A 15893-nucleotide genomic window follows, 5' to 3' on the forward strand; every position below is an offset into this window, starting at 1 on the left:
GGATTCCGCATGGGCCAAAAACAGCGGTGTGAAACCGGTGTGAAAATGATGTAAACCGTTTCACACTGTTTTAAACCATTTTCACACCAGTTTCACACCGCTGTTTTTGGCCCATGCGGAAGCTGCCTCAGTTTCCACTATAGCACTTGGACAGTTCAAATACAGCATACAAATACATGGGACTTGTCTCTCAGTTGTCAGTACATTGTTTTATCATACCAGTAATGTTTGCAGCAGCATAAACCTAACACACAAACTTATGGCGGGATGAAGTTTCAAGTCAAGTCATTTTATTTACAGTCAGCGGCCAGTAGTACAAAATCAGGGTACATCAGTTTCAAGGTACCGTTACCGTAGTATATATAGAGAGAGAGACAAAAGAGTACTAGAAGCACTATTCAAAATGTTACTTAATCTATAATCTATAATAAGAGTACTAGAAGCACTATACAAAATATTACATCATCTATGGTATTTACAAGAAGGAATATTTGCGACACTAATATAATTATTATTGTATTTACACACAGTTGGTGACTGTTTACTAAAAGGTCAACTCGTGAAAAAGCAAGTAGTAAGTAAAATACATTTGATTATGACAAAAGATTAAAAAGTTAATATAGCTGCACTTGTAAAGTGCCTGTGCAGTCTTGCTAAAACCTATAGTGACATTACGAAAAAAAACTCCGGCCTCCGACCATATCTTCTAAGGACCACAATTTATTCAGTCTTTCCCTCCCTTAACTATTCAGCCAGCAGATGTCTCTTATTGTGTTTGCAGATTAAGGAACAAAAACGGGCCGTTGCCCGTGTAATTTTCTAGTCCCTACCTGTCAATATGTAGGCCAGTACATCTTTGTAGTTTAGGCCTATTAGACCTATCATGGCTGGGCTGAGGATTTCCTTTCGGGGCTTTTCAAAAGTGGGACATCTAAATAACAGGTGTTCTAATGTGTCTATAGCACAGGTGTCAAACTTGCGGCCCTCCAGATGTTATGGACTACAGTTCCCATCATCCCCTGCCAGGATGATGCTGGCAGGGGATGATGGGAACTGTAGTCTATAACATCTGGAGGGCCACGAGTTTGACACCTATGGTCTATAGGGATGAAGTTTCTATGGCCCCCAATGCACTCTCAGTGCACTTTGCAGCTGGATTTTACTGAGCAAAACAGCAAATGTGGATTATTCCGCATGTGTGGAAGGGGCCTTATATTGGCAATGAATAATATCGGGCTAGTCAGCTCTTAGGTGATGCCAGTCCCCAATGTTTTCATCGCAGGCTCGAAATATTCTTGACCCTCCTAGAGCCTCTCACGTTTAACCATTTCAAAGTATTTTGGTCAGCGTTCTGTTGCCGTGTCTCTAGACGCCGCTTGAGTGTCCTGGAGGCCGGCGCCCTGGACTGGGTCCCCAGCTTTGTCCTAAATTAATATTATATATCAGGCAGAACGTTCCTGTAACATTTTACCCCCTTCCATAGCTTACTCTGGAAGAGTCTTGAGGCAGAAACCGTCATTGTATGAATTTTAATTGACCACAAATGAGTCAAAATGCTAATTATTGTTTGCTCCTGCAATAACGGCTGCGAGGCGAGGAAACCTTTCTTGCTATTTTCTTTCTCTCCCCCTTCCCCCATCTTTTCCTTTTCTGAGCGCCCCACCTGTTTCCCATCCAGCCTTTAAGAAGAAGAAGAAGAAGAAGAAGAAGAAGAAGAAGAAGAAGAAGAAGAAGAAGAAGAAGAAGAAGAAGAAGAGTTTGGATTTATATCCCCCCTTTCTCTCCTGCAGGAGACTCAAAGGGGTTTACAATCCCCTTGCCCTTCCCCCCTCACAACAAACACCCTGTGAGGTCGGTGGGGCTGAGAGAGCTCCGAGAAGCTGTGACTAGCCCAAGGTCACCCAGCTGGCATGTGTGGGAGTGTACAGGCTAATCTGAATTCCCCAGATAAGCCTCCACAGCTCAGGTGGCAGAGCGGGGAATCAAACCCGGTTCCTCCAGATTAGATACATGAGTTCTTAACCTCCTACGCCACTGCTGAGCACAGAACAGCACAAAACTTGAATGTCAACTCTCCGATAAGCAAGGTGCTGTTGTCCCGTGACAATTTAATTGTGTTGGCTAGGATCCGCTGTCCTTATCGGCCTTGGGTTGCCAAGCTATTAGCGCCGATAGCTCAGCAACTTTTCCTATAATCATGGGTACTTATTTTCCACTCAGCCGACTCCCGCTGATCTGGGCTTAGGTGTTTATTTCTCCTGCTTGCCAGCAATCCTTTCTGTGTCATCACCTTATACGAGATAGGAAAGATTATATGCAGAATGTGTCAGTCGTGGTTTCTTCGCCTGCCCCAACGATGGAAGCATTTTGACGCATTTGGCACGTGAGGTGCTCGTCCCAGGTGCTCGTCCGACACTCTCAGCCACTACGCCACACTGTCTTTGTTGCCACTGTGATTTCACAGTGAAATCTGAGCCTTCCAGGACACAAGTGCATCCCAAAGTCCTCCCAGTGGCCCATTTTGTGAAGGATTGATGCCGATGTCTGTTGGGGCATCTCCCCAACCCTTCTTTTATCACACTTTTCTGAGAGATCGATAGTTGTACACCTGGGATTTTTCCCCTCTCCGAGTTCATGTCTCTTGACCCAAGGAAGCTCTAAGAACACCTGATTTTCTCCCGCTTGCTTTGGCACGAGCTGCACTCTCAAAAAGCATTTTGCAAAGTGACGGGGGGTGGAGAGGTGACATTGGCAAGGTCAATTTCTCCCTTTTGTCATTAAAAGAAGTAACACTTTGGAAGTAAGCCACTCGCAGGAGACCTCAGGAGGAGGCAAGGACAACTGCATCCAAGAGCCGATCTTGAAAATGTAATGTGACTGGCGCGGAGAGACGCGAGGGCCCCATCAGCCACCTAGTAAAATGCTCTTGACAATGATCCCGCAGAGAGCCCAGAATGAATATTTGAGGCCTGACTGTTGTTGCCGCAACAACACCCAATGGGATGTCAGGCAATGGCAAGTGGGACATCTCCCTAAGTTGGTGGGAAGGAGTGTCTCTTTTGCATTGCAGCTGAGTTTGACTTTGCAGGCTCGTTGATTCAGTTCAGATGTCTTCGGTTTGGGATTTGCTTTCCCCTTGTGCAAATTGGACCCGTGGGGTCCCCCCCCCCCCCACGCACACTGCCTGAAAGGAAGACAACCCGAATTATAACGCACATCCCTAAAAATGTTATATATTACTACCGTACATACTTAGAATCCACCTGCTGTTAACCACTACACCCCACTGGCTTTAAAGAGGAACCAATCTCCCAAAACATATGAATTTTTCCATGATGTGTATCAGTCAGTCATTATGATCCCTTATACAGATGTTATACATGGGGCTGGGGATTTCTGTTTGTGAAAAGGGGAGCCATTTCCGCCCATCTCCCTTTTACTTCAGATTTCTGATTTTCCGATCATGACTTTCCTCGGAACCTGTTGCCTCCCTACTCCAGGAGTAATAATTTGGGGGAGATCAGTGGCTTGAAACAAGAGGAGGCGGCAGGGAAGTTACAATCTGTTAACAGAAGTGCCTTCCGCTTGCAGGAGCACCAGTGGCGTAGTGGTTAAGAGCAGGTGCACTCTGATCTGGAGGAACCAGGTTTGATTCCCTGCTCTGCTGCCTGAGCTGTGGAGGCTTATCTGGGGAATTCAGATTAGCCTGTGCACTCCCACACACGCCAGCTGGGTGGCCTTGAGCTAGTCACAGTTCTTCAGAGCTCTCTCAGCCCCACCCACCTCACAGGGTGTTTGTTGTGGGGGGTAGGAAAAGGAGTTTCTAAGCCCCTTTGACTCTCCATACAGGATATACAGGGGATATAAATCCAATTCTTCTTCTTCTTCTTCCTCTTCGTCTTCTTCAGATATCATCAGGCAAATGACGCACATAATCATCCCTATCAAGATTAGTAACGTGATAAAGAAATTTTTCTATTTTTACTCATTAGTTTTTTGTTTTCTGTGTGTCTTTCTTTCTTTGTATATGTTTGTAGTAGTGCACTGCCGACCCAGCAGTGCCGTAGTGGAACGTTGGGACGCCAGCGGACCTGCGGCCTTGCCGGTCGCGTCGCACCCCCACTCCTCATCCCCCCATGAGTCACAGGTCATGAACTGTCTGGCTCAATCACCGGGCGCAGGGACAATGGTCTTGCCCCCAGGTGAGGATGAGCTAGGCAGCGTGCGGCTCCTCTCCTTACGTAGCGGAGTAAGTCATACATCACATGATGATCTCGACCTCCAGCTCTCCGGAACTCCCCAGTCCTCCCTTCTACGCCCCGATAGAGTAACAATAAAAGGTGCCAGGAACCCGGCAGGCGGGAGACTTCGCTAGGAACGGACCTCCGGTCTCCAGCTGCTGGCGATCTCCACCGAATGTTATCTCGGCGTCTGCGTCTGCGTTCTTCGCAGCTGACGCGTGGGTGCGACTAAGCTGGTGCGAAACCGAGGAATCACCGAGCCTCCACCACCCTGCTCACGATAAGCCTGGGGAGGGGCAGCGTACGAAGTCCGCTGGAATAGGCGCATCCAGGGACCACCGTTCGACATCGCCTGTCCTCTGGATCGGCATCCAGAACCGCAGCGTCCTAGGACACTCTCTCGACGGAACACCCGGTGGTATGGGAGCTTGCAAAAAAGCAGGGCTTATGACAAGCCGTTGGCGAACTGGCGTTAGCAATCGCGGCAGGATCCCGTAAAGAGAGGAGCTGCGCCAAAATTGGTTGAGATGAAGCTCGAGGTATTCGGTACCCAGAGGGGGGGGGACGTTAGAATCGCAGGACTGGGGAAAACATCGAGCGCACTTTCTTCGCGCAGAGCACCGGCAGCGGGTATGCTACTACTGGCGATGGAGACAATGTTTTGTCGCCATCAGCCTGCAGACCTCACGGCTCCCTTGCTGTAGGCAGCCCTCCTTTCGATCTTTCACCTTCAACTTCAACCCGAATTTCTCTATCCACTAAATTGGGCCTGTCCTCCTTCTGCCCCTGGCTCCTTCACCCATTTCAAACTCTCCAGCGGCTCAGCCGCCCCTCTATCGCCTTCGTTTTCGAAGTCACTGCACCTCCGTCAGCGCCAGTAATGGCGGGCTTCAAACTCTTGCAGAGCGTATTAGCGATCTGCAGAAGAAAGAAACCCTGGCGGAAGCGATGCGGGCTAGCATTGTGCCCGTCCACTCCACAAACTCGTGGGGGGAGGATGGCATAGTTCAGCGGGTTGGTAGAGTACCGCTGAGCTATAAAATCTCCTGACTCCGCGGTCGCGGGGCGATGAAGTCTACACCTATGTGAAACATGCTTTCGGGCGATTGAGAACCCACCTAATGGTCGGACGACTGAACGCCGCTTCATGCTCCTGAAGCCCACAATTGCGATCTGGGAGGCAGTTCATAACAATGCACTTAGCAGGGCAGCATACCAAAGCCACCTTATTGCCAACTTCGACTTCGATGCCTTCAGCAACCCAACAATCGGAATTGTCCTACCTGAAGCCACCTTACGGTCGCCTGATTAAACACAAGGCGTTCGCGCAAGGCTTCTCTGCCATCGGCAAAACCCCAAGAACCCTGCAGCGAGTTTGTGTGAGCAGACTCCGGGAGGACTCTCAAGAGAACAGGTTGATAGCGAGAGGAGGCTCGGAACTCCTTCAAGCGTCTCTGCGCCAAAGGCGCCTCAGCTGAATAACAAAATCACGGAAACTTAGGTAAGGACCTGAACGGCGACATGCTTAAGGCTTGCCAAGGATATCGGTCGCTTAAGCCCACCAGCGGACCTCCTGACCGCAACCCTTTCGCCAGAAACAGCCCGAGCAGGTGTTTCAATTGCCACCAGTCCGGACACTTCGTAAAGATTGCAGGCTGCCAGTAGGGGCTTCCGGGAGCCGCACCCGAAGGGGGTCTCCCCCCAAAAGGAAGACCCTCGGGGAAGCCCAGCCCCGGGGAGCCTTCTCCACACCTGGCAAAACTATCCCTTGTTACGGGGGGGCGCGGACCTGGCTCAGGAGCCAGCAGCACACCCCAATATTGGGCGAGCATCCTGCAGGAACAACCTCACGAGAACGGCAAAACTACGGGCTCCTAAGCCCAAAGAGCATCCCGCCCGCCCACTCCCACTGGCTTCGAGGAGGCCCAGGTGAACCCCAGGGGTGGGGAGCCCAGCACAGCCGGCGAGGTGTCGAGGCTGACCTGTCAGTGGCGGCTGGGACACGAGCCCCAAGCCGGGGAGGGGGAGCGAGGCGCACCAGAAACGCCAGAAGTCGCGGGCAACTCATGCAGCCTCCCATGGTCATGGGAGGCGCCGAGGCAGTAAGCCAGCCCACGCCCTCCCCTCACGTGGACCACGGAGCCCAGTATGGGTAGGAGCAGTGGCAGCTGCCCAGAGAATTGGTGCCTTGCACCAGCTGCGTGGAGGAGCAGCTGACCCTTGAGGGCCACATTGAGGTCTCAGCATTAAGCCTTGGAGACACACCTGTCTTTGTAATAAAGAAGAGTGGCGGTGGCGTTACTACAGGATCTCAGAGCAGTAAATACTTGTATCCAGCCATGGGCCTCAATGCGGTTTTACCCAACCCAACCCTTGTCCCCTCAGACTACCAGGTCCTGGTTGTTGACCTGAAGGATTGTTTCTTTTGTATCCCCTCTCTGAAGGCCGGTACATTTCCGGCTTTTCGGTGCCGGTGCTTAATCATCAGCAGCCTGACCGAATGCCAATGGAAGGTCTTGCCCCAGGGGATGCTCAGCAGCCCCACCTTGTGTCAATTCTTCATCCATCACGCCTTAGCCCCATTTACCGGCCAAAGCCCGAGGAGCTATGATCGTCCATTATTACATGGATGATATCCTGAAATAGCACCGACCACCATCCCCCCGCGGTGGGTGGCTGCCCCAACGACGCTAAAACGAGTCAGGCCTGCACATGGCTCGAAAGGTTGAAGAGCGAGCCATTTTGTATCTGGGCATAGCTCCTCCCATACCCTCGCCCTGTCGCGCCGGAGATTCAAATCCCAGACAGCTCACTTCACTCCAGCTGCAGCAGCTGCTGCGAGATAGCCCTCAACTGGGTCCGTCCCGCTTCTTAAGCTCTCACCACCCCCCTTGCTCAGCCTGTTTTTAAGCTACTCCCGCTCGCAAAAAATCCCGGGGACAGATCCTTTCACCCGAAGCACAAGGACACCTTTCGAGCGGTAAAGGAGGTCTAACCCGCCCGATAAGGTGGATCGAGTCCCCTCAAAATCAACCTCTCTCACTCTTCTCTTGAACACCCCCCCTCTCCCTACCGAGGGGTCTAGGGTACACGCGGCCGCCACAAAAACCTTCCTTGTCAGAATGGCTTTGCCTCATGTGCCCAGCGAAAATCTCTCCACCGGGCCAGCTTTAGCTCACCGGAATCTCATCAACCAAAGGCGTCCAGCACTCTGGTAATGGTGGGATGGGACCCGAAAAAAATGCATTCATGCCTCTAAACAGAACAGGGTTCCAACATAGCGAATGCTGCTCCTCACCCCTCCAGCTGGCCTAGAAATTTAGGTGAGTCGCTTCCACCCCAGACCCTTTCGCCTCACTCTCCTCCACTCTACCCTGTCCCATTAGGCCTTTAGCGGCCCCTGCCCCACTCAAGGCCCCCACCATCTTAGCCCGGCGGGGGGGCAGCGTGTGGCAGGCCCATTTCAGCGAAATGGTCAATGGCGGGCAACACCGCCGCCCAAACCTCCTTCAGCGGGCGGGAAACTTCGCCCAGCGGCCATTCTGGCCTTTCAAACCTTCCCCAACCAGCCGGCCTTCTGGTGCGATTCCCAATGCATTGAAGCGTAATTGCCCACATTTACCGAACCTCACATTGTACGTCGACCCAAACCTCATGAGTCTCTTCCTGGCCTTCTGAACCTTCTAGCATCCAGAACCTCCAGTACTGCAGCCAGGCCGCTTATCGCCCAGCCACTGCGCCCGCTCCCAGGCCCCCCTCAGCGGGGGAAACCAGCTGCGCGAACAGCATTACCCACATCTCCACCCTCTTTTTTTCCGGCCCCTTCCGTGCGGAGCTTTTCCACCAGGGGGCAAAAGCACTTCGCCCGATCCTGCAGCATCCCCTCAATGAGCGCAGTCCATCGTTAAATCCTGCGCTCAATGCTTTCCGCACCTCGGCCCCTCGTCAGACCCGGGTAAGCCGGGGACCCTGGCAAATGACTTGTGGCAAATGGGCGGTAACCCTGGTCCCTGCCCTAACCCCCCCTGGAAGCACCTACCGCGTAACCATAGATACCTACTCGGGGTACGTCTGGGCTACACCACTCGGCGAGACCACCAATCCGTCATCAGCACCTTTCTTTGCGTGCACGCGGCACCATCATGGGCGCCCCTCCGTTTAGCGGACAACAGCAGCGCCCGCATATTCTTCGCAGCCATGCTCCAGTTCTGCACCAACTGGGGAATCGTGTTAACACCGCGGGATTCCCTACAACAACACCGGGCAAGCAATGGTTGAAAGGGCAAATCGCCCAACTTCAAAGAGATTTTAGCCAGACAAACTAAAGAAGGGAGTTAGCCCCCCCATTTAGGCCACATACAACAAACAGTCTCAAGGTACTTTTCACCATTAATCATCTAAATTTACCAGCCCCTACCATCGGGACAACAAGGTCACCCATAGAAAGACACTTCAGGCAGTCAGACCCTCCCCGCGCCAAGGTCTACTACCGTAACTCCCGTCGAACCTGGCGGGGCGGCCCCTCATAACCTGGGGGAAGGGGTGGCGCAGTCCTTCTCCCTACAGGTCCTCATATGGATCCCAGCCGACATGTCGACGATTTCGAGAATGATGCCAAGCGAAGCCGAGCCACACCGAAGGCGAACAGGCCTCCCCGAGCACTTCATCACGACAAAGCAGACTTTGCAATCAACGTCGAACGACCAGTCGCTAACCGAAGACTCCCGCGGCAACCGACCGCCTCGGAGCGCTTAAAGAATCCCAAAAGCAGCCTTTGCGGCTATCATAGTGGATTTTACAGCCATCAGCAGCTACTAATACAACTACCCCCACCGGTGGTCACCCCTACCAGGACCCTCATCTCACGACCCGTAATCCTCCCTTCCCCTCTAGCGCCTCGGTAATTTGAGCTTACAGCTGGGAACATCGATAAGGTGCTCTTGGAACTCTCCGCTGCCCTCAGCCACTTGCATATTGCTCGAACGCCTTCTTCAGCGACCTTGCTGCGCGAGAGTCCACCCGAACTTATAGCTTTGTTAACCATGTCTTATTGTTTGGTATCATGCTCCAGTTTTTTAAGTTATACTATTAAGTTATTGCTGCATCCGCCCTGCCTATCTGCGGGACTCTCGCACCCACCTTTGCCGTCACCCTACCCCAGGCTCCACCCAGAGCGGTTTACCGCCACCATCGCTCCACTCCGCCTTTCAATCCCTCCTGCGGGATCGTCGATCGTCCTCTCGGCGAGTCTGCCTCCCTGCTGACTTCCCTTGGCAAGGCGGGATTATTTCCTGTACTATTGGCCAGCTGGACTGTGACCTGCGAGATCCCTGTCGCCTTCACTGCCCTGGATGCCCTGGCCTCCGAACAACAGAACTTCATTAAGCGGCTCTAGATAATCATGCATGCATTAACCTCGAATCACCAAAGCGTTGAGAGTGTACATGTATGTATTGTTTTAATCTTTGATGATGATTCCAATTATTCATTGATTTGCAAGAAATTGTATCTAATCTGAGATTAGTGATGTTTTGCCGTTGAAGTTGTCAGCCCTCACCGGAGCTGGCTGCGAGGAGGATGGTTGAAGTGCTATTGTACAGCTTCTCGTTGTCTAATTATTATTGCCTTATTATCCGGATCTTGTTTGGATTCAATGGGTGTCTAATATTGCCTGTATGGTGTGGCTTCGCATTTCCCTTACCCGCAGCAAATTCTAATGTTGCACAAGCGGCTTGGTCGAAAGCCTACGATAAGCGGCCGAGGAGAGACAAGCGTCCTTTGCAGTAAATATGGCGTTTAGGCCCGTTTTCTAAAATGTAAAAGGAGGAGATGTAGTAGTGCACTGCGACCCAGCAGTGCCGTGAGTGGAACGTTGGAGATGCCATAGGCACTTGCGATGCGGCGTCGCACCCCACTCCTCATCCCCATGAGTCTGGGTCATGAACTGTCTGGCTCAATCACCCGGTAGGGACAATGGTCTTGCCCAGGTGAGATTAGGCTCCAGGCGGCGTGCGCTCCTCTCGCCGCGGTAGCCAGATGAATCGCCATCACATGATCTCCCGACCTCCAGCTCTCGGAACTCCCAGTCCTCCCTCCTACACGCTGATAGAGTAACAATAAAAGGTGCCAGGAACGACGAGGCGAGACTTCGCTAGGAATTTCACCGGACCTCGGTCTCCTTTGCTGGCGATCTCCACCAGATGTTATCTCGTCTGAATACAGTTCTTCGCTGACGGTAGATGCGACTACAATGTTTGTATCAAGCCTATTGAAGAATGTTACACTTATAATTTCATTATTTTGTTTTTACTTGCTAAAAGTTAATAAAAATGTATTTTAAATAAAAAAAGATTAATAACAACTGGGGACCTGTTTTGACAGGGAAAAGGATATCCACTCACCCTCTGTACTACAGCAATGATATGCTGTATGAATTGCATTAAATTGTGTAAACAAAGACAAAAAATAGCATGAAAATTGATGGATTAAAGCCATTCAAAGAATTTTTTAAATAGGGTATTAGAAAGAGGGTGGTTTTATATGGAGAACAGGGCTGCAGTCTGAAAACAATAAGTTTTTTTCTGTTTTTCCTTTCCTCTCTTTCTGTATTGCTAATGCTGTTTTTATTTCATTCTTTACTAATGTGATCCATACATTTTTTATTGTTTCTTGTCTAAAGATGTAATCCAGTTATTGTGTTGTTAATCATATGTGTTGCGTTGGTTGTTATAATTTGGGCGATTGTCATAAGTCTCAGTGAGAGAATGATGATGCATGAAATACACACACACACACACACATACACACGAATAAAGACCTCAGCATGAGAGTGTGAATGTAACCTCTTTATGTGGGTTCTGTGGGGCAGTGCTTGGAAGGAGTTGCAAAGAACTAAATTTAAACAAAACAGTTTACTTCTCTTAACAAATAATACTTTTAAAACATTTTAACATGTACACTTTACAGTCCTGTTAAGTTTGCATTTTCAAGTCCTTATATTTACAGTCTACTGATATTGCCAAGTCCAATTCTTCTTTGCTGGTGGTTGGTTTTGAAGACTTCAGAGGCTTGGTGAACGGGATTCAAGATGATGAAGGTTCCCAGAAAAACTCTCACCATTTACATACATAAAAACCCTGAAACAATAAATTCTAACATTTACAATATAGCAAAAAATAAACTCCCTTCCCACTAGTTCCCAACAACATTGCAGTTACCTTAAACAAGGTGTGAAGGGCTTAATAAAACCAATCCAGGTCCCAGCCTGCTAGCCTTGCTTCTTCCAACCTCATGAGTTCTGCAGCCTTCTGCGTCTTTTCAGACTCCACCCCTTTCTGGGTCATCCCATTCTTACACAGGGGTTACATGAACAGTTGCTGCCAGATGACACAGACTGATTTTGATGGACCAATTTTCTGACTCTGGAGAACCCAGCTTAGAAGAGAAGACGAGGGATTTGGATTCATACTGTTTTTGCTTGGGTGTGCCTTCTGAGCGATTGTTAGCTCCATGGATTAAATGGAGAGAAAGGCACTGTACTTTGGAGAGTGGAGGGGTGAGGGCAGTGGCGTACCGTTAATGGGAACATGGGGTATCCCCATGCCCCAGGTGCCATTTCCCCCCGATACGCCTCTGGGTGAGGGGCATTGGTTGCAGCCCAGCAAACCCCATCCCTGCCTACCACCATTTCTGCAACAGGAAAAGATGCAGTTTAAACAACTTTGAGCTACAAGTGATGCTGTTTATTCTCTGAAGAAGACCAGAAGTGAAAAGGGGAGTCTTGCCTGACACCATATACCAGTGGTGGCGAACCTACGGCACGAGTGCCCGAGGTGGCACTCAGAGCCCTCTCTGTGGGCACGTGTACCCTCACCACCCCTCCACACATCTAGGCTGGCCTGGGCCACTGGGCACAACGCCCCACAGTGAGTAGGGAGGGCTGGTGGGCCTGGTGCCTGTGCTCTGGGTGGCTGATGCCCGAGTGGGGGGCAGAGGAGGCGGAGAGGCTAGAGAGGTGCAGAGCGGAGTGCGTGGGACTTGGGGTGCACGGAGGACTAAAACGTCAGGTTAAACACCACCCAGAGCCCTCTGGGGACGGGGCAGTATATTAAATTGAACAAACAAACAAACAAACAAAAAGCTGATGAAGCCCTCCTAGAAAAAGATTTATAACTCCTAAGAACATAAGAACTAGCCTGCTGGATCAGAGCAGAGTCCATCTAGTCCAGCACTCTGCTACTCGCAGTGGCCCACCAGGTGCCTTTGGGAGCTCACCTGCAGGAGGTGAAAGCAATGGCCTGCTGCTGCTGCTGCTGCTGCTGCTGCTGCTGCTGCTGCTCCCGAGCACCTGGTCTGCTAAGGCCTTTGCAATCTCAGATCAAGGAGGATCAAGATTGGGAGCCATAGACCAACTTCTCCTCCATAAATCTGTCCAAGCCCTTTTTAAAGCTATAAAGCTATGATATAGCTGGAAACTGGGAAAAAGGATCAGTGGCTAGGGGCTCAGTGCAGGAGGCCATTCTCAAAGGGGCCATTCTCTCCTGCAGGAGACTCAAAATCAAAATGAGGGCCGTTTCAGATACCACTGTACCAGCTCTACCAGACCAAATGGAGAGAATTAAATGGATGCTTATATCCATGCAGGATGGTATGTCAGAAATGAAAAATAAGACAGATAAAGTTGACAGACGCATGGAAGATACAGCGGGACAGAAGAAAGAGTTTAAAGGTCTGGCTAAAAATTTGCAAAAAGTCTCCGGTGACTCTAAAACCACAGAAACGAAATTGGAAGTCAACCAGGAGGAAATACAAAATTGGCTGAAACATTAATTGTTCTGGAGTTAAGACAGAAGGAATTTGCATTGAGAATTCGTGCTCTGCCAGAAGAGCAAAATGTTTGTCTGATCCTGTTCCAGAAATGCAAGCAAAGATGGATAAAACATGCCGTGAGAAATCACTTGCAGCACAAAAGAAAAGGGCATCCCAAGACTGCGTGGTGTATTTGACGTTAAGATCAATGAAAGAAGATATACTTCACGCATATTTTAAGAAGAGAATGCAGTATCTGGGGCAGGACTTGGTAATCATAAAGGAGCTACCACAGAAGATAATGATGAAGAGGAAAGAATATAGGTTCCTCACAGAGGCGCTGAAGAAGAAGAAGAAGAAGAAGAAGAAGAAGAAGAAGAAGAAGAAGAAGAAGAAGAAGAAGAAGAAGAAGAAGAAGAAGAAGAGGAGGAGGAGGAGGAGGAGTAGGAGGAGGAGTTTGGATTTATATCCCCCCCCCCTTCTCTCCTGCAGGAGACTCAAAGGGGCTTACAATCTCCTTGCCCTTCCCCCCTCACAACAAACACCCTGTGAGGTAGGTGGGGCTGAGAGAGCTCCGAAAAGCTGTGACTAGCCCAAGGTCACCCAGCTGGCATGTGTTGGAGTGTACAGGCTAATCTGAATTCCCCAGATAAGCCTCCACAGCTCAGGTGGCAGAGCTGGGAATCAAACCCGGTTCCTCCAGATTAGATACACGAGCTCTTAACCTCCTACGCCATTGCTGCATAGAAGAAAGATATCCCCTGTGGATGATGGCTACCAGAAGAACTGGTTTTTACTTCCAGTGGAACTCAACAGAAGATCTCTTACTAACAAGAAGCAATGATTCTCCGCTCCTCCACATGAATGGTGGACTCTTATCTGGTGAACTGAATTTGTTTCCTCGCTCCTCCACATGAAGCCTGCTGGGCTAGTCGCAGTTCTCTCAGGACTCTCTCAGCCCCACTTACCTCACAAGGAGTTCCTGTTGTGGGGAGAGGAAGGGAAGGAGTTTGTAAGTGGTTTTGGGACTCCTTGCAGGAGTGAAAGGTGGGGTGGGAATCCAAACTCTTCTTCTAAAGGGAACCTCTACATTGAGAATAGCTAGTCCAGTAGAACCTTAGAGACCAACAAGATTTTAGGGGAGATGATTGTAAGCTGTTTTGAGACTCCTCGTGGTTGGGAAAAGCTACTGCTCCTTCTCCTCGTCCCTTAAAATTTCTTCTCAGGACTAGGGATGTGGGGTCACTCCTGTGTTTTCAAATTGCAATCCATTTGAAGATTGTAAACAGAACCCTTGAACCTTGAGAATGGGGGCCATTCCCCCCACAAGGGACAAATCCCCACTACCGTCTTAGCCAGGTTTCAGAACACAAACTAACCAGGTTTGAGGGAAGACCTCCCCATTGCTTGCGTGGCAGATTCCGTTTCTGGCGCTCGTTCTCCCCGTTAATCTGCGTTTCGGCAGGACCTGGTTGCAAACAGCATAGACCCCATTAACACGGTTCAGCGCTGATCCGAGGGGAGCGATGAGGGTTGAACCCCTGACTTGTTTCCTGCCCTGTAGTGTGACGCAGAATTCGGGCAACCAATCAGCACTGCGATGCACACGCAGCCTTTCCTTGGTTTCATTTCTGCTTTTGCGATTGACCAGCAGAAGGGGATGCAAACATTAAACAGTCAAACGCGTAACTTTGAATCGTTCATGGTTTATACAGGTAACGATTAACTGTTTGCCCAGTTAAACAGTTAAACGTTAAACTTTTACTCACTGGTTTTTTTGATCACACCCCTACAATGTACATTTCCGCAGTGGGAAAAGGTCCCGCCCCATCAAGGCACGCCAGCCAATCAGGGGAGACCGGTGAAGCAAGCTCGCCTGATAGTGCTGATTGCTAAGAGTTCTGCAACCGGGTGTGTCTGCTGTGTGCTCGCTGCGGTGGGGAGGGAAAAACTCCAATGAAGAGGACACAGTTTCACAACAAACAGGTTTGGATCTGCGTGCAAATTTCAAGTGGGGATTCGACCAAGAGCACTCAAAAATTGTTCTGAATTTTTATCTGTGATGGAAAATAGTCAGCTGAACTGTGTATTAGCTAGAAATGTGATATTATGCAACAGTATTATTAGGAAGCTGAAGTATGTGAACAGGGAGTTTACAGACTTCATCTCAAAAAGGGGCGTGTCACGGAATGATGCCGTCGCTAGAGCAGAGGGAAATCACATATGACTGTGAAAAGCATCTTTGCCTTTTGATCTCCTGGAGCGGGGACAGGAAACTATGCAGAGGTGCCAGGATGCAAACTTCAAAAGGCCTAAATTACCTCGTACCCTGAACAGAGTTTTCCTTAGAGGGGGAAAACAAAGGATTTTATTTTATTTTTTTTAATAAAGTTTTTATTAATTATTAATGTTAAAAGGTAAACTTACAAAACAGATGATACAAGTGCTCAGAATCATACATTAAATCAACATAGTATTGACATTCCCTACATACATATATAGATCCATAAATACATATAATACCCTCTACCACCCCTCACCCCTTAGTGCCCCTCACCCACGCTTTACAAGATAATAGTGTTTAGAATATTACTTCGGATTTACTTTCTACAAGATATGTATTATAACATTAATCTTTTATCATGAATAGTATTCTTACTTCCAAATTTACTTCTTACATTACATGTAATACTAATCTCTTATCTTAACTCAGGTAATATATTCCTTGTTGTATTATCTTGTAGCTTTTATCTCTATCTGGTATTCCAGACTTCCCCTACACTGACCCAAATTGACCTATCGTCAGTGATGTCTGCACTGAAAAACAAAGGATTTTAGATTCCA

This window comes from Sphaerodactylus townsendi, linkage group LG05 (genome assembly GCF_021028975.2).
Source record: "Sphaerodactylus townsendi isolate TG3544 linkage group LG05, MPM_Stown_v2.3, whole genome shotgun sequence".
Classification (NCBI taxonomy): domain Eukaryota; kingdom Metazoa; phylum Chordata; class Lepidosauria; order Squamata; family Sphaerodactylidae; genus Sphaerodactylus; species Sphaerodactylus townsendi.